Here is a 19,909-nt window from a genome sequence, read left to right on the forward strand (position 1 = left end):
AGCGGGCCAAAAAATGTTAGATGCCGACCGCCCTCCGCAGGCCTCGTTTCTTCGATTGTGTGGCGTTAACCATTACATGCAAACTCACACCTACAGGCGATGCCGGCAGAGCCGTCGGCAGAGGCCGCGGCAAGCGCGCATTCATTCATACTTGTTGCTCTGCGCTCATGTATCTGTATCAGTGTGAACTCCCCGCTAATGTGTTGGTGTGTCGGTGTATTGGTATGTCGTTGATTGCGCCGCAAACTAAAGTTTCGTGAGGCATTTGTTTCAGTACGTCACAGACAGTGCCATCGAAAAGAAGGAGGAGGCGGTGAGCCGGACTCAGCACTTGGGAATTTTAGTGTGTAGAGTGTTGAGTATGGAGTAGGACTGTCGCTGGCATCTGGTCACACTGTTAAGGGGGTTCTTGTCAAGTAACGTGCCGGGATTCTTTCAATTCTCGAATCTTTAAGACTCAATAGTGTCTTCGAACAAGTGTAGTGTACCTAACGTTTGAATTGCCCAAAAAAATTTGCAACTTTTTTACGACGCAGTTGCAAAAAAAACAAAGCAAGCCAGCCAAGAGCAACTTAAACGACGTATTTAACAATACAAAAAAACGAAAAAACCTAAAGCGAGAGAGGCGAAACTAGGGGAACACAACAACAAACGCGACAACAACAAGAATTAAAAACAAACTCGCTCGCGACTTTTGAGCCTCGCAACTGAATAATTAAAATTAGAAGCGGAAAAGTAAATACAAAAAAAACAATAAATAAATTTCAAATAAAGAACCCGAAACGCTTATACACATACGTACGTATATAAGTATTTGGAAAGAACAAAAAATGGCGCACAAAGAAACTGTGAACTTATACAATCAAAAAATTTTTATTTGATTGCATGTCCATATATATGTATGTGTACATGTGAACTTTGTACCAGTGACAATGAGACGACAGACGCAGATGATGATTAAGGCAGCGATGATGAATGAAACTGTACCCTACGCTGATGTACGACCGATGTACTATCAATAAAAGGGCCTAGAAGATACCGAGATATAAGATAAATCAAAACAAACACACCATATAACAGAGTTGTGCGGTGAGAGTGGATAAGCTCTATATACACACTCTTTTGGCGGCGTGCATTGAACTAATTTGTCGTTGTTGCTCTTGCTGTTTTTTGTACGCGACTAGTTTTCCTCGTTTCGTTTCTTTTGCCTTTTTATAATACCCTCTGTGTATTTATTTAAAGCGCAAATGTTTTAGATACGACATATAGCCAGGGGGAGGGCGGCGATGGGGTCTACGAGGGGGCGGGGACCAGACCAGAGCTAGCCAGTCAGACCGCTGTCGACAAATAAAACAACAAAGTAAACTACAGAAACAACTAAAAGGCAAACTTGCCTATCTGCCTAGCCTTATATTGATGTTGTTGGTGTGTTGTTGTAGCTGCTCTTGTTGTTGCTGAATTTCAGTGCGTGTGCTCAGCATTTAACTAAACTGGCACACACGCACACCAACACCAGCGAACGGAAAACGAAAAAAAATTAAAACACACCAACAGCTACACCAACACTCAACAACAGCCACACAAAGAGGCACACCAACACTATCACACTGAGTTGTCAGGGCTGGCAGTCTAGTGCTTATATAATCACCGTCTAATGGGCTTTGTTTGTAAGTATTTGCAATTTGTTTAAAAATGTTTTATATCATTTTACGTGTGTTAAAATGTGCAGCGCCCTTGTGTGCATGCAATGCAACTCGAACAGCTGTTTGCCATAACACAAAACAGCTGTTCCACTGCAAGTCCTAAAAAAGAAGAAATAAGTAAAGAACAACAAAAAGAGCGACTGCGACGCCGGCTGCGCAGCCATGTGTCCTTACAGCAGTCATTGTGAGAGACTTTCTTGCGCACCAAAAAATATCAAGTATACGCAACCGACACCGCAATCGGAAGAGCGAGCGAGCACCGAGTGGTCTCTCCGCGCGGCGTTGCCAGATTGTCATTTACTGTTATTCAAGTGAATCCATGTACAGGCAAACTTCGCAAAGGGGAACCACAGTTGTACCGGTAAATTAATTAAAACTATTTATTAAGCGTTAAAATATCTCTTAATGGTTATACTTAAAATAAATATTTCGTTTCGTATAAATCACAAACACTAACAGTGCTCCAAATAATATATATTCTTTCGAATTGAGCTTGATCTAAGTAAACTTGATAATTAATATTGTAGTGTGAGCACTAAAACGGTGTTGCATTCTTTTGAAAACGTTTTATCCCGGTAAGCCTATATCCCAGGCAATTTTTGTAAAATTATTGAGTTTAAAATATTTATTTTGTACTACATTTTTCAAATTTCGTTCAGAAGGGCAAATGGTTTTCAATTACAGAAGTTGAATGCAACCCAGTTAGCCTAGATCGAGCGTATTTGAATGAAATTAATTAATTCGATAATTGAACATTGTTACGAGTATTATTAATATTTTTTGTGCGCCTCTGGTAATTTGAAACCCATTAGGGTTGCCAAAGCGCCGCGGTAATTTGGTGAGCAGCAAAACTAGTGCGCAAAATGAGTTTGCAGCCCCAATGCGTATTGTCCGTACTATATAGTACGTAATAAACAGCCAAGACGCAATATGCGAAGCTTCAATACAGAGCCGACAGATACGGATACAGATGGGCACACACTAAATAGTTTTTCGGAAGGGGTTTTCGGGCTGTCGGGCTCTCGGGCCATCGGGGGCCGAGGCCTATCCAGTTCTCAATGGTTGCTGGTGTTATTGTTGTACTTGGAGGCGCCTTCTTCGAGCCTCAAGTTCGCATCGAGGGAATGAACTGACAAACGAGTCGCCATGTGTATCTGTGTTTATAGTTATTGTTGTATGGTAGTTTTTTCAGCTTGTTGTAGTAGTTTCTGTCTTTCTATTATATTTAAATGCGCAATTAAGATTGGCACTGCCCGTGGCAGCGCAACAACAACACTAACCACAAGAAAACAACAGCAACAGAAGCGGTAACAAGATCAAAGTATTCACAAAATTGAACCAGTTTGAGTTTTACGCATTTATCATTCGTCGTCCGAATCTGATCAAAATCGCACAACCTAAATCCGCGAACAGCAGATCTTTGGCTGCAGATAAAAAACACGAGCCAAGAATTAAAATAATTTCGTTTTCTGGGGGTAAAATTAAGTTAAACACTTAACCACATGCTCCATGTTCCATATTCGTGATTGATCGATCCGATTTGACACCAATATTTTGCTTAATTTGTGGGAACCAAAACATAATGGCAAGACATTAAGGGTTTAACTACAAATTGGTAAGGCAGGAATGTTTGTCAAGCCTCCAATTAGCGTGTTGCTTTCTCTTCAAATGATAATGTCACATTGAGGAAAATACGTTTAGTCAGAAAATCACAATATATTTCGATTTCTGTTATTTTTTATCGAATTTTATTGAAGATTTTTAAAATCCAATATTTTGTATAAAGATCTCTAAGACATCAAGTATACGCCAACATACTGAGTTAGCCAAGAGCTTTGAAACAAAATATTACTTATACGTCTGGTAAAAATTAAATTTCCCAGCTTAAAACTATAAAACTTCTCTCGAGCTGCAGTAAACTTAAATGTTCCCAAAATATTTATTTTAAAGACACCCTCTATCCTAGATGCTCTATGACATTTTATGGCTTTTAATTGACCAGACGCTGTCGCACATGTCCAACGATAATGATCCGTTTAGTTATTTTCGTATAGACAGCGATTTATTTATAAATGCCGCGACGGATCTCTCCTTCTGCCAGCTATATTCTGGTGGCTATATCTGCCACAGTGTCTGCCATAATTAGGCGCACAGTTGGCGCAATTAAGGCGCTGGCCAAAGTCTTTTACAAGCGAAAGTCATCGAGCAGCATAAATAATCGCAATCCAAATACGCGGCCAAACAAATATTAACAAGATCTGAGATCTGAGAGGAAATCGCGGCACTGCCTGGAAATCGTTTAGCTTCTTCGTTCTTTTTTTTTTTCTTTTTTTTGTTTGGCTCTGACGTAAAATGGCCCGAGTCAATTTCGATTTCATTCAGCTCTCGATGACGTACACATTGGCCTCTCAACGACCACCGCCCACCGCCCACCGCACACTGCCCCTTTACATTGCCGCAGCAGACAACCTTGTAAAGTTTTTGTGCGTCATTTGCCGCTGTTATTTTTTCAGCAGCGATTTCCACGGCTCTTTCCCTTCTGGGCAGCAGTTGTTTTGCAATTTTATCGCCGCCGCATCTCCAATAATAATATCAACTCTGTACTGTAAAAGTCCAGGACCTGCACAAATTACACAGATATATGTACATAAGTTCGTAAGACTCCCTGCGTGCGTCATAGTTTTCTGTAATTCTCGATCTCTTTACTGCCTGGCCATTTCCATATCTACTTGCGGAGGAACTATATGTACATATATATTCCTAATCTGTCGGCGGTCGTTGATCGCACTCATCGAGTTTCCCCGAAAGTGACTAAGTGCATGGCTACTTTCTCGGCTATTCTGGGCTTATTTGCATATGGACTTGGAGCTGCTCATGGACTGGTTCATAGGTCGCCTGTGAGTCAATCTGCAAATGTGTAAATCCGATTTCCTATTCTGGGAACTATCGTTGATCGTTGCCGTTTTCTAATCTATATAAATACCAAGGGTCGATAGAATTTCAGAGAACTCTAAGTGAATCAGCGGACTTAGTAATTAGTTTTTGACGAGTTGCGACGAGTTTTTAAATACTTTTCGCCAAGCGCCACCATATGTCTGTTTTTAGCAATAATATGATATTCACAAAGTAATTACATGAATGTATTATGTATGTTGGAGTGAAGCAGACCCTAAATAGTGCAGACTCGGGACAATTCAGGCAAATGCGAGGGATTCGAGTGGCTGACTGGCTGGGTATCAGAACCGACCACATCGCCTTGGGTAGTCGTATTCAGATACATGTGCCCCCCGTCCATGTGCCATATCAAATCCTATATAATCCGAACAAGAGGCTGGGAATCAAGCGTTCATTCAAGCGACTTATTTAGACACTCGCTCGCATTTGGACTTGAATGAGTTAGTTGTGTTGTTTGCTGTTGCTCGGTTTACTTCCGCTGCTACTATAATGGGTGTACGCGAGTGTGCACGTGTGTGGGTGTGTGGGTGTCGTGAGCGTATATGTGCGGATCTGAGTGTGGGTGCATGTGTGTATTATGTTTTTGTCGCTGCCTGCGATTTTCATTCATTAAATGCAAGCGCAGCACACACACACACATGCGCCGATTGCGACGGCACGCACACACGAATACGTATTCGATTCATTCATAAATTCATGCAGCAGCAGCAACAAACGCCGCCCCCTCCTCCCACGCCCACACTGCGGCCTCTGCCACTGGCTCTGCCTGCGTCGGCGTCTCGTATCATCGCTCCAACAACAAAAGCGGCAGCACTACGGCAGCAGCAACCTCAAATGCGCTCTTGCTGCTGCTGCCGATGCACTGAAAGAAACGGAGTGAAATATCCCCTTGCTGGAAATAATAGTTTTTGCTGGTTAGTGTGCATTTTTGACCACAGAACCTTTTTAAGTTATTGTTTAATGAAAAATTTACCACTTGGCAGAAAAATAATGTAGCCTACTTACCAGCTTTCAAAGCTATAGAGATTTACAAAATATTTGTTTATTCAAGCCCGATTTCTTTTTGTGTCCCCTTGGTTTATCTATGCCAAACATCGCACCGTGGTTCCCGTTTCCAGTCTCCATTTCCACAATTTCCCCATTTCCCCCTCCACCGCCAGCGGCGGCTTCGTTGCATTTTATAGATTCGTTCTAAATTTCAATGAAATTTCATTGAGCACGCAGAGCACGGAAGCAACAACACCATCAACCATCGCTGATAACTTCGGATCGGATCCCTATCTCTATCGTATGTCGTTGTTTGCTATGGGGTCAGTCATTCAATAGGATCGACCCGAGCATAGCTTGTCCCATCCAAGTTCCCTTAATGTGCTGATTTCGTCCATTCACAATATACGATTGTGTACACAATTATGGTAATAATATAATAAAAACTCTATTAAACGTACTTCCGGTACGCGATTATACCAATAAACTACAAAAATAAATGAGAACTATAAATAAATGGTGTATACGCTACAGTATCGATACAGTGTCAGTCGGAGTCAAGTCATACTTGGCCAACCCTTGGCATCTAGTTTGAAATTGATACTATCCCACTAATATCCACCCTGTGACTACTATTATTTTGCCCACAACTGTGATTATGCACTGTGTACGGTTATGAATGAATGAAGTTCACACACACTCGCACACTGGCTCTCACCTACACGTGCAGCTACCCTACCCACACATACAACTCGTGTTTGCTTCGTCGGTGTGGTTTTGGTCACATTATTTCCGGCTGGCGGCTTTTGGCTGGGTTTTTATTTATAGCTGGGGCGTCGGAACTTCTTCTTCATCAGCAGCGTAGTCTTCTGCCTACTTACGGCTCTTCACCGGCTGCTTCTTCTCTGCCTTTCGTCCCAACATGTTGCACACTTAAAAAAATCTGACTGTCATGCACTACAAATTCCAAAAGCATTTTAAAGTGAGAACTATTTTACCGAAGGAATACAATTTGTGTACTTCCAATTCAAATCTTCGAAGATTCGAATTTTTTGTCCAATTACTTCCAATTTCCAAGTGACTTTTCTCTCTGTGTGCTTGTATGTTGGCCACTCAAAAAATGCAGTTGGCAGCACTTCCCCATTTGGAAGCACCGGAAGTGAGCGGAAATGCTCGCACACTCGCATTAGTCACTTTTGTTTTCACTTCTTGAGACACCCGCCCGCGCCATGTGTCCCATATATCCCCACAAATGCACGCATATACATACATATATCCCCACTTTAGCTTCCGTTGATAAAACCCAGTCCCGCGACCTCCCGTCCCGATCCCACTGGCTGCTATTTATGGCGAAAGTGTTTGGTGGAGTTTGTTATTGTTGGGCCCCCGAGTTCAATAGTGCTTTGAACTCTAGCTGCCCCGTCCCCGTCCCCGTCCCGTCTCTCTCGCACCCCTCTTGCCGTCTCTTTCGTTTCATGTGTGTCTGACTCTTTCTGGCTGGGAATGCATCGAAAATAGAGCGGCAAATCGTCTGGCTGCCTCTGCTTCTGCTGCTGCTGCTTTTGCTGCTCTTGCTGCTTTGGCTTTGGCTTTAGCTTTAGCTTCAGCTATAGCCGTGGCGAAAAAGGGCGAATGAATGGGTCTCAGATCAGGAAAGGCGGCGGCGGTGGCGGCGACGACGACGATGGTGGGAGGGGCACTACTTCCGCCGCGAGGCTTACGCAAAAAGACGTTAAATTTATGAATATGAATGAGCCTCCTCCACTCGCAGCGATCGCCGCTCGTCCCCACGCTGCACTCACAGGGCATGGAGGCCCCGAAACTGGGCCAAATGTCATTAATACATCAGATCCGCACATGCGAGCGGGAAGCAAATCATGCGTTGACAGCGGGGACCACGCAAATAGTGACGAAGGGGGGAACTCTCGTAGCATCTAGTAGGCCGGGCAGCATTGGCCGGGGCGACGCCCACATTTGGAGCGGATTCCAAACTCCGACGACGACTGCTACTCCTACTTGGTCACATCCACATCCGATTGCAGCCAGTTTGTTGTTGGTTGGCCGAGGAATGTGCTATTATTATGCCAACCGAGCGAAGAGAGATCGCTTGGCCACTCCACGATTTTCTGCATCCGCCTCGCGGGAATGCGAATGCCACAGAACGGGGTGGGGTGGGGTATATGCTGCTTAGGGAGTTTACTATATAGTTATATATTTGAAGATTACTGGAAGACATTGAATGGTGCTCGATACAAATCACTTATGTATATAACGCCTGGTCAGAACAAAAGTACGGCTCTGGGCCAGTGACACGGACTTGGGAAGAGACAGAGATGCGGATGCAACTATCCAACTAGACTACGGCCACAAAGGCGGGCGCTGGCCAGTGCATTCAACTGGAATTTGGGTCGGGTGGCGTGGCAAGATGCAAGCGGCAAGACGCTCGAATGCGCTTTCTTCCACAGCCATAGCCACATCCACATCCACTGCCATTTCCATATCCACTCCTGCTCCGGTTCCTGCGCCTCCCCCAAGTTCCCCCTTTCATTATCATCGGGTTCATTCAGGAGGGAAATGGGGACTGGTGGGTGGGGCGGCGTCCGTCGGGCGGTTCGTTAGCGGGCCAATTGTTGTCACTACTGCCTCTGTTTTTCTTTCTTTTTTTTTGCCTTTCAATTGTGTGACTTTGTGGCGCTGCCCAACACTTGTATGCTAATGCAACAGCCTTCGCTTTCCCAGCACAGTGGGACCAGACAAGCTGTCACCGAACAAAGCATATGAAAATAGAGCTATGTTTTTTGATATCCTTTGGGACCTCTGTACATCTGGCAGATCGTCGTAGGAATTCTTTCTGACCGGACATCAGCTTTTACCCATGCGAGTACCAATCCGACCCACTGTGCCTCCCCATTGCCTCAATTGCAGTTGCAGTTGATGGCTCTCGAGTGTGCGTGTGCCCATTTGCAGCGGCGTCAGCGTCAGCGGCTTATCTCCTCCAACCTGGCGGCCACTGCACCACTGCACCACCGTGCAAATGCAACTGCAACTGCGAGTGCAACTGAAGAGCCACTGTTAATTTTGCCAAGTTTTTTGCTGCCCAGTTTTTGCTGCTGTGCAAGTCTCTCATGCATAAAATTGTACACGACATAATTTTTCATGAAATGGCTGGGATCCTCCCGGTGCGGCGTCGTTGTCGACGTCTCTTTCCGACGTCTAACCAAGCCGAGTGGTACCAGTACTACTATATAGCCACCGGCTATATCCATATCCACATCCACAACCACGTCCACGTCCATCCCGTTGCCGTTGTTTTGGGCAGGTTCGGTGCACTTTTTGCCGGCTGACCGCGCTCACTCGAGTAGAAATTATGTGCAATTTGTCTAGCCAGGGGTCTGGTATCTAGTCGCTAGTCGCTAGACTCTAGACTCTACAACAGTCTACAGTTCGATTCCGATTCCATTTCACTCCGCCCCGTACGGTTCCACATAAAGGAAGTTCGGTGGTAAAGGGTTCGGGTTTTACTATTGTTTTTGGATTGAATTATTTATGTAAGTTCAAAATGCAATGGTAAACATAACCACCACTCTGTTACTTGATACAATTGATATAAGATGATGTATGTATGTACATACATACATATGTATGTATGTTTCGCTGCCTCTAGTTTCTCCAAGTGCATTACTGCTTCTTAATGATCGGTGGGCTGTATGCGCATCACGTGCTTCCTATTAGATCGCGGGTATTATCATTAGGTTCGGTGCGGTGTGCTTCGGTTCGGTTCGGTTCGGGCCGACTTTCGACCAGGCCAAAAGCAATTACACCGAAAGGGGGAATTCTTTTGCCATCGAATCGGATCGCATCTACCGTACGATCGCTGACCATGCAGTCGGCTGGGAATGGAAATGGGTATGCGAATGGGAAGGAAAACGGTAATGCCAGTGCCAGTGCCAGTCGCTCCACGTCATAGGTGCTCCTCAAGTGGTGGTATATCGCGGCCCTGCTGATAAGTTGTATTAATTATTTTTATGGTCTTGACGTTGCTCCGTTGATGTTGTAAATAGTACACACAGTCGGTCGAAAGTCCAAGAAGCTTTCGATTGGGAAATCTTGCTTGGTTTTCCCTTTGTTTTTCAATTTTCTTCCAGAGGGAGAAGAGGAACAGAACTCAATTTCCGCCTGAGGCCGACTCTTTTCCACCCGGTAAGTGCCAGGCATGTGACTCAATCTTGAGTATTTTCGTACCCTTGGCGCATGGTTGTGGTGGGGCTACGGCCATGGCATCACATGTCATTTATAGTTTGGCCTTTGTATGGGCCTACCGTCGTCGGCCTGTTGATAAGCCGTAGATTGAGCGCGTGCTTTGTGACTGGGCTGCTTGGGTCTGGTTGCTCCGGGCCTCATTCCGCTTCTACCGAGGGGTCCACAGGTGTGTGTACACTTTCGAAATTCCAGAAATTCTTGCGTCAAGTAGCCGCCCCGAAAAGCTTATCACTCAGACGATCGTCCACTGATTCCTGTGTTACTCCACTGGAGGGCCGCGAAAGCGAGGAAAGCTTGTCAATGGATGGCATTGATACGGGACAGTTGGCTGGATTGATTGGGTTGATTGTGGGCCATCGTAAATACACCTGGCGCCCGGAATTCAGGGAATAGCTAATCAGAAAGGTGCAAAGGCTTAACCAAATAGAATTTAATGAATTCGTGGTATTTATAGAAAGAAGGGGCATAAATAGAACAGCTTTATATTATTAGATAAAATCTAGTTAATTTAAAGATCTTTAAAGATCTCCACGTAAATTTTCGAATTTCGAAAAAAATCTAGTTACCAGACCACAAAATCATAACACAATTTTCGAGTTGCATTCCTATTAAGATCTATATCCAGATTTAAATCTAAACAGAAAGTACTTCTAGCTACTGAAAACCACGATCAAATCGGGTCTGATTTATTTCCGTTTTCGGGATATTTCCGAGCCAGTTGGGGATTGTCCCATTTGGCATTTGATATGCATGCAGCCGACCGATACAACACTCCCCCGCTTTTGGACCCAGTAGATCCCCCCAGCGATCTGCGGCCATAAATAACCAGTAAAGCCTATGGAATTTCCTATAAATAAGTTCATGACGAATGTAACAAAAATTCCCCGAGCAACCTTAGCCCCGCGCCCTTCTTTACAAACGTTTGTGTGTGTGTGTGTTGTAAATGACCTCGTTCACATAAAGTTCAGAAATTCCATTTACAAACTTGTAATTGAAAAAATCCATACACACACGAGCGAGATTGTCTAGAGACAAAGTCAAACACGTTGGAATTTTTGTTTTTTTTACCGTTCAATGACGAATTTTACAGAGTGTGTGTGTGTGTGTACGTTGTTTACGAAAAACAAAAAACAGAACGCCACCAGCTACAAACACACGAAGAAAAACAAAATAAAAATACCGAAACGAAAATTCCAAAAAGACACTTACGAAAGCCCCACAGCACTTTTTATTGTTCCGTAGATTACAACATATAGGAAAACGCTAGAAGCGCTGAAGAATTTTCGGGGGCGAGAAGAAGAGTGCGCTACACTCCGATATATCGGTATACTGATGTGACAAAATGCAAAAGTAGCACAGATTCAAATGCAGATAGGGATACTCTTCTCGCCGGCTTGGAAGAAGAAGGCGGCTGGAAGAGGAGCGACTGGAAGGGGCGGGCAGTGTCGGTTTGTTTGTGGAATGCCGTTTTGTAAGTTTCTTATGCATGCGCCTTCAAACATAGTTCGGCATCGAAACTTTCTAGCACACCGACACACATACGAACGCGATCCAGCCGACACACACACACGCACGCAGCCACACACTTAAGCGACTTTCGAAAGGTACAACTTTTAACGAAGTCGCTGCCTCAGCCGCTGCTCAGCCGACGCCACTGCCGCTGCCGCTGCCGCCGCCGCTGCCTCTGTCGACTTCGAATTCCAACGCCAAGATGAAAGATCGGCGCAAAAGAAAAGAAATATTCATTCAGTAAAATTTCATAGCTGCAGCCGCATGGTTGTGCCGCTCTCGCCTGCTCTTGCTTTTCGCGCAACAAACCGAAACGAGAAACACATAAATATCAAAGTGAACACTAGCGTACATATAAAAACTTTAAAACTAAACTTAACTTAACTTGACCAACATGAGCAACAAATGAACACGGGAAAGCGGTTCCAGCGAAGAGGTTACAAGGAGAGCAGACACAACCGCATTCCAGAAAGTTTAAATAACGCTGGAAGAAGGGGGAAAGTGGAAAACTAAACTCGAACTCGAACTCAGTGTGCCAGTGTATGTGTGTGGAATGCAGAAGAGGAAGAAGCAGCAGCAGCAGAATAAGCAACTAATAGAAAATATGTCTTCAAACTGGTTTTTCGGTTTTTAGACTGTCGTCGTCGGCCAATCGGGTTCCATTGACATCCGAACGAAAAAAATAATGCCTAACCTTCGATGGGAACACTCGTAAGTCGGAATTCACACACAACATGCACACACACAACGCCGTTTATTGGCTGAAATTGGATGCTGTGTGTATGTGCGGTTATTTAGAAATTCAAATTGAAATTTTTCAAGCGTGAGTCATGCGACTGAGCGTGGGTTTTTGAGACCCGTTTCATTCTTCCCGACTCGACGATCCTAACCTTCACTGGGAACAGGAGTTAGCCGCCAGAACGTGAATGGGAACAGAATCGGGAACGGGAACAGTCATAAAAGTTGCATCACTCAGCACAAAAAGACGAAGAGGCGGGCAGACGGAGACACAAACAAGTCAACCACCAGCATAGAATGCGGCTGCCAGACAGGCGAGACGGCAATAGTAGTGGCGGCAAGAAAAGGCGCGACAAGCAGAAGAACCGTTTTACTGAGAAAAGAAGAGCGTGCACGCGGCGTCAGGGTGCGAGCGGGATAGCAAAACAGGCAAAGGGAAAAGGGACCGAAAAACACTGAGAGAAATAAGAGTAAGGTGAACATGAAAATTAAGATCTTAACTGAACTCGTATATTCTTTGCAGCAATACTTTGGTTAAACTACAGTCAATGAACATTTTTTTTAACATCGTAAGAAAATGTACCATCTATGTTTACAAGGTTAAGAGTCGTTTTTCCTTACCCTCATAATATCGTAATTCGAGCGATATTAAACGTAATATTTTTTCACAGTGTCATCGGTCATTCTCTTCGCTCTGACTTATCCCGTTTGTTTTGCAGTTCCTCGTCGGCATTCCGTTGTTTCGTCCGAAAACCAAATTCAGCAGAAAAAGAGCTCTTCAGCGGGAATATCGATATGATATCGATGGGAGAACCGATTTTTCGGGCCCATTAATTTGCATACTCGAAAGACGAAGGAATTACAGGAAAGGGCAGCGAGCGGTGCGTTTTTATACCACATCATAAATGTCAATTAAAAAGATATTTGTATTGTCAAGTTGCGCCCGTCGCACCGCCATAAAATGTGTTATAAAAAAGCTAACGGTTAATGCTACGGTCTGCTGAAGTTCATGTGTGGAAGAGTGGAAAAAAAAATGAGAAAAGAGGGAAAGAAACAAAAACTATTCGCCGCTCAATAGAAAGTTTGTGTTAATAAAAAATACCTAAAAACTTAAACACACAAAATATGTGTGTCGAAATATGTATGGCAGCAACAAAAAAGAGTGAATGAAAAAATGTTGACCTAATTTTCGGGGCCCAGTTGGGGTTGTTGTTTTTGTTTTTGGTCTTGTTTATTTCAGCAACGTCGACGGCGGCAGAGGCGGCGGCGCATACTTTCCCACACAGCTTCCAGCTCATTCCCATTCCAGATTCCAGGCCATTCCCAGCAGCGTGTGATCATCGCGGGAGCAGCGCCACCGTTCCCTTCGCACGCTTTCCTCTCCGTCCCGCTGGAACGACGTCTAAATTAATGATTGTTAAATGGAGATTGTGTATTTTATGTCAGTGTGTGTGTGTATGTGCTAGGCACTCCACACACCAATGCAGTTGGAGAAATACGGGCGCGCCTGCGCAGAAACTATTTATAAAGGTATGTAATCCCCAATTTGATAACTCACAGGCATTTTACAGTTCACGTCCACCCACCCAAAAAAAAAAAAGCAAAAACTCAGCGCCACTAATTGTGTGCTATTTTTATTAAACAAAAAAAAAAAAATAAAAAACGAAAAGAAAAGAAGGAAAGAATGAAAGACTAAAACCTTAAGATCATTTTTTTCTCTCGGCGCGTGTGAAAATATTTAGGCTAGCCAAGGTATTTTTATTCTCGCCTCTTGTGGATCTTTTGAGTCCCTCGTTATTCGCTTCTTTGTGGTCTCTCTAGCTTTTTAAAGTGTTAACTGGCAGCATATAATTTCGGTCGACTTGACATACATTATAATTATAGTTATTAAATGTGAGCCAGGCACGTGCGTGAAAAACGCTCAGATGCAGATGTTGATGTTATAAAGACCACGATCGAGTGAGGAAAAACCGAAAACGAACGAAAAGCGTTTGTAACTCCAATGATTTGACTACGAAACCGGTTTTCGATTTGGTTTGACTGTTTTTCATACAAGTGAGATCATTTTGAAAGCTGATTTTGTCAATGAATACCACATTCCACATTCCGATGGTCGATTTTTGTTGTTTGGTGTGCCTACACAGATATAGCGATATCGTGTAACAAAGCTTTGAACTTATGCCGACCGATCCAAGTCGGATCGAAATGGGGATGGAGATGGAGATGGGGCTGGGAAATCGAAGGTGAGTTGCAGTGCCATGGCACTTATAAAAACTTATTCATGGATTTAAAAGGTTGAAAAGATTTCACTACAATTATATTCATAAAAATATTTGTTATCTTTCCCTAGTATTAATACAAATTTTTCGAAAAAGATACCGATGCTGACCACATATTAAATCTGCCAAAAACTAGACTCTAATCATGTATTCTCTATACCATACCTTGTGATATTCTCTTTTAATTCCATTAATAACAAAATAAAATATTAAGGATAAATGCTAATTCCATAGAAATGGACAGCATGCTGCTGGATGGATTTTGCTCAGTGTAAGAGCCGCGCCTGCGCCGCTGCTGTAGCTACATTGTCTCTATTGCTCTTTTCCGACTGTCATCCCAAGGCGAGTTGGATGTTGGACGTGGAGAATGAAAATCGGAGTCAATGAGAAGGCCTGCTTGGGTAAACAGCATTCCAAGCATACCAGCGGCGACCGAATCTAAACAACTTGATGTTGGTATTTTATGCTTTGTTTGCCCATTACAAAAGCCCTTTTGATTCGTAAACGCGGCGCTGATAACGCTGCGGAGACGATAAGCGATGTATGTGTGTAGTTAGTTGTGGGTATAGTGCGAGTGAGTACGTAACCCGGTCGGGGCGACCCACCTGGGCAATGAACTCCGGCCGTCCGACCGTCCGACGGTTTTTTCATTCATGAAACGATCGACAAAGTGGAGCACGTTGGACTGGACAGAGGTGGAGAGCTATACGGCCGAAAAGTCGTGATAAACATATTTACCAATTGATTATTTTCCAACACAAACACGCGTTGACTTACATAAGTGCCAACATATATCGCTTAGTATGTATGTATGTGGCTTCTGGCATATAGCACATTCCAAGGTGCTAATCAGCATGCACACACACATCGATTTCCACATAGGTCCACGTACATGCGATGGATTCGGATTTGGATTTGGATTTGGAATAGGAATAGGAATCGGAATCGGAATCGGAATAGGCATGGGCAAGGGCACTTGGATTTGGGGTGACTTTCTAAATGGCCCGTGGCAGCTGCAGCTGTTTCTTCCCCACTTCCCGGTTCCGATTTCCTAGAATTCAATATAAACTCGTATGTTATGCAAACTGGAGCGACGACTCCCTGGAATGCCTTGTGTAACTAAATTTAAACGCCTTATAGGCCCGAGATGTGCCACTTCACATGGCGATTTAGTGGGCAGTTATTGTGCTGTGCCTCATTAGGATGGAAGATCAAAGCCGAGAGATATCCGAAAACAAGTATTTGTCGGCCCGTTTATGTCTACTTAAATGATGGAGCTTATCTATAAAGCTCCACAGTTTTTAGTCTTACATAATTTGCATTTACTTTGTAATCATTACTTAAATGTATCATCCCAGAACTATTGAATTGTATTGTATTACATGTTGGATTTTAAGAGATGTTGAAAATAAACGTGCATCCGGTGTGCAAATTAATCGCTAATCGCAGGCATTATTAATTATAGGGCTTGACATGAAAATCTCTCTTATTATTACCTCCAATTCAGGGGCATAAACTTAGTTTGGCTCGTCGCAACGGAATGTTGATTCTCTGCAATAAAATGCTTATAAATAGAATCGATCCAAGTGTTGTAAATGGCCAAGATACAAAAATAGATGACCAGGAGAAACTTCTACCAAGCTTAGCTCATCGCATTCCGATTCCTTGGCTCGAAGTGAACTGTGCTGATATTGTTTAAAATGCGGCACGTAGTCGAAGGAGAGTGGCCAAGAGAAAGAGAAACAGTCGAAAGCACAATCGTCGCTACACTCGCAGAAAAGGAGATGAGAAACTAATATCAACAACTGCGAGTAAAGACAACAACTTTTTAAAGCTTAATGATACTTTCAGCTAACTTTACCCTGCATTTATGGGGTACATTTCTGTAAGTGTACGCAAACAGATACAGATACAGTGCATGCTCAGATACAGATACAGACGGTTTGCAGACGCTAGACGGCGGTAAATGTGTCTTTCTTGAAATGAAAACATTTCACAATCCCGGATACGCATTGGAATGTCGGTGGCACTAACCGGGAAAGTTGCCGGGCGAGGAGAGGGGCTGGGGTTTTGGCCATAAAGCGTCGCTCTGCACTCCACACAGATACAGATACAGATGTAGCTGCAGCCCCACGAACACAGATGCAGATGCAGATACATCTGTGGGCCAAGCGAAAATAGCCGCAATTGCTGCAATAGAAAAACACAAAAAGAGAAAAATCACCGGAGGCTCTGCTAATGCACTTTCCATTGTACTCTTGGCCAGGTGATGTGGGTTGGGCTTGGATTTGGGCTGGTCTTCAGATGGCCACGTTTCCATGTGGTTCGGTTTCCTCCTCGAATTTCCCACGGAGATTATATCATAGCGCGGCTAACAGATCCTGATTTGTATTGCTCCGGAAACTCTCAGGAAATTGCTGCGAGAGTTTCTTAATCGCAAATGCATATTTCGAACGCGAACGATAATAATGATGGCAGATTACTATTATAATGCTATTAATTAGAGTAACGAGTCCCAAGTACAATAACTAGAAAACCCAACTGAATAAGAGCAATTAAAAAGGGTGCAAGACGCAAACAAACATTGTTAATGATCGCGTTGTGCTGGTTTGGCGACGCACAAAGAACCCCTGTGATAATCCTGCCAGTTGAGTGAAGCAGAATAAGATTCGGATGGACGACTTTACTTGAAGCTTGTTGAAGTTGCGCATCGTGTTCGATCACGTTTGCAGATGTATCTCGTGTCCTTTGGCTTCTTCCCGAGCCTGCAGCAACCACCGCAGCCCAGCGCCCTCCTGGCTCATATTTTTCCCATTTTCGCAACAATAAACATGCCCCGAGGGCAGGCAGCCAACAGACAACTAATTAAATTTTCTATGGTATGAATGCGCTTTTGTCGCATTAACCCCGTTCCAAAAAGCGAACCCGAACGGATCCGATCCGATCCTCGGGGAGAAGAAGTCCTATTAAGTTGCCATTACCTTCGCGATCCAAGATCCAGGTAGGAAGTAGGCGATCTATTCATATTCATAAGCCCATTGCCACCGCCATCAATAGCTCGTAAAAGTGTGTGAAACCGGAGGGTGCCCAAAGATCCACGATCCCCGATCCACGATCCCCTATTCCGTTCCGTTCAGGGTGGTTGCCCCTGTTTTTTGACTATATCTTAACCCGCCAGAGCCAGGCAGCACACGTGTTCATCATTTGCTGCCTGTTGCTAGGCCGAGATACTCTCTAAATACCCACCCCACGGCCGTGGAAGCCCCTGCCCGTCCCGAACCCCCCGCCAACCCGTAACCCCTCTAAGCCTTTGTGGTAGTTTTGCCAAAAAAAAGCAACGAAATGAGATCACTGACAACTGGAAACTTGCGTAAAACTCTGCCCAGTCGTGTCGTAGTGGTTGTTGTGCGCATTGTTGCTCTGTAGATCGTTGTTGTTGAAGATGTTGTTATTATTGTTGTAGTTGAAGTCGTTGTCGTAGTTGTTATTGTTGTTGCTTCCCAGTGTTGGGAAGAACTTTTTCAGTATCGCCGCACATGCGCGTGTACTCCACTTACTTGAACGACCGAGAATCGTACTCGTACTCAAATTCAAGCTCTTCACTCGAGATTAATAGATACTCTTGTATTGCAGCATGGGTATTACAATTACTGAAGATAAATAGAGATCTATTTCAACAATACAACATTAGGCATTGGTGGTTCTCATGTTATGTGTTCTAATATAGTCTAATTTGTAATGTGAGGTTTCAATACAATATCCTTAAGGTCATAAGCATAAGTAAGGTGGGCAGAAAAGCTCAGAAGAGAGGTCAAATTTTTTTTAGTCCCTTTCTCCAGAGTCTAAGTACGCCAAAAGTTCACCCAGATACCAAAGCATTCAAATGTAATAAATTTATGTATTCGGTCTCGACTTCGGATCGCACGTAGAAAAGTTTTAGATAATTGGCTAATTGTATGTTCATGTGCGTTTTGAATTTCATTTTCCATATCTTCAATTTAGGAATTGAAAACTTTCAGACGGGCCATGCGGGTTCTGCCAGGCGAAAAACCGAAAACGAAAACGTCACGAAATACATATGTATAAATTGCTTAATTTGTGATAAGCATTTATGGTGGCCCGGGCGATCCCAGTTCCAAGTCGGTCTCCGTCGGATCAGGGTCATGTGAAAAGTGCACCACTTTCACTATTTCCCCACTTCATTTTTCCAGCGCCGATCCGAGATCAAATTGAAGTGCCAGGCCAGAGTCTGTGCTTATCTGGGGTGGGCTCTTCTCAGGGAACGCAGAACATAGATGATTATCGGGCACAAACAATAATGCGGAAAATTGCTTTTATTAAGATGGATAACCGAAATTTACAATAAGTGTAAGCAAGGCAATTCTACTCGCCTGGCAGCTCGTTGCGTCGCCCAACTTAACGGAGTGGAAAGTAATCAAAATAAAATATCGACTTCGAAAATATTATTATATTAACATAAGTAAATGTTTCGTATGCTATTTACACTTTTTGTGATTTGTTTATCTCCGCTAGGGCTCGACCCACTCGGCTCCCTGTGGAGCGGTCTAAAGTCCGCAATCTTATGTAGACCAGACCGCAGCACATTATGTACAAATACATACCTAAAGCCACCACTTCCACTTGGAGACTTGTCCGCTCTGTCTTTCTCTTTCCAATTCTGTTTCAGTTTCTGTGGCTGCGACTGTGACTGTGCAAATTATTGTCGCTCACATAAAAAATATTGCAGGCCAGCGCCATTCAGAGGCGAGCAATGCCGGAAGTTCAACTAACTCATTTCCGGTTGTCAGTATGTACATACATATGTGTGCCGCCCGAGAATCTGAAAATATATGTAGATGTACGTATGTTTGTATGTACATGCGGTGTGCGGTAAGCATGGTCTGGCGGTATGTACGGCGTCTTCCTTATCGAGTGAGCTTTCTTTCGAGAATCGATTCGTTTCCAGATGATTATGTAGATTATTGTGCCCAAGCAGTATTTTACGCGCTGTTCTAGTTTTGTCTCACTTATGCCGGAATTTTTGTTGGGTTAAATTGAAATGGAATTCGGAACCCATAATCAGAAAACCGATTTATTGACTGAGATAGAACTATTCAAACAACGATTATCGACACTCCAAAAACCATAAGATAAAGCCAATCAGAGTGCTGGTCAAATGCCAATCTAGGTTAAAGCTCCAAAGCTTTCGACCCATTCATGCATTCCATTCATTCAGAACCGAAGGCAGGCGCATTTCATTGAGAGACTCGTCGCTGCGCAAATACATTCTCAATTGAGTTGTAAACATTGTGAGATCTTTTTCATTGCGTATTGAGCACATGCACTTCCGCTTATCATTAAAGATTTGAGCAGAATTTGGGTCACCAAAAAGCTGCCCGCACTGCGCGATTCTAGTTATTTATGACGATATAGTACGATTGAAGTGAAGTTTGTTGTTATCAAACGTTTACTTTTCGA

The 19,909-nt window shown here is 43.7% G+C and overlaps 1 long non-coding RNA gene across 2 annotated transcripts; it reads left to right on the plus strand.

The window, feature by feature from the left end:
* Nucleotides 1-284: 284 nt before the first annotated feature.
* On the plus strand, nucleotides 285-15,874 carry LOC116801107. 2 transcript variants are annotated; one of them, XR_004361778.1, is made up of 3 exons: nucleotides 285-1,667; nucleotides 1,730-12,125; nucleotides 12,237-15,874. It is a non-coding gene; the product is annotated as an uncharacterized LOC116801107 (long non-coding RNA). The 2 variants fall into 2 exon arrangements; XR_004361779.1 differs by lacking the exon at nucleotides 285-1,667 and having other exon boundaries at nucleotides 9,808-12,125; nucleotides 12,237-12,622; nucleotides 12,676-15,874.
* The last annotated feature ends 4,035 nt before the right edge of the window (nucleotides 15,875-19,909 follow it).

Source organism: Drosophila sechellia, chromosome 3L (genome assembly GCF_004382195.2).
Source record: "Drosophila sechellia strain sech25 chromosome 3L, ASM438219v1, whole genome shotgun sequence".
Classification (NCBI taxonomy): Eukaryota; Metazoa; Arthropoda; class Insecta; order Diptera; family Drosophilidae; genus Drosophila; species Drosophila sechellia.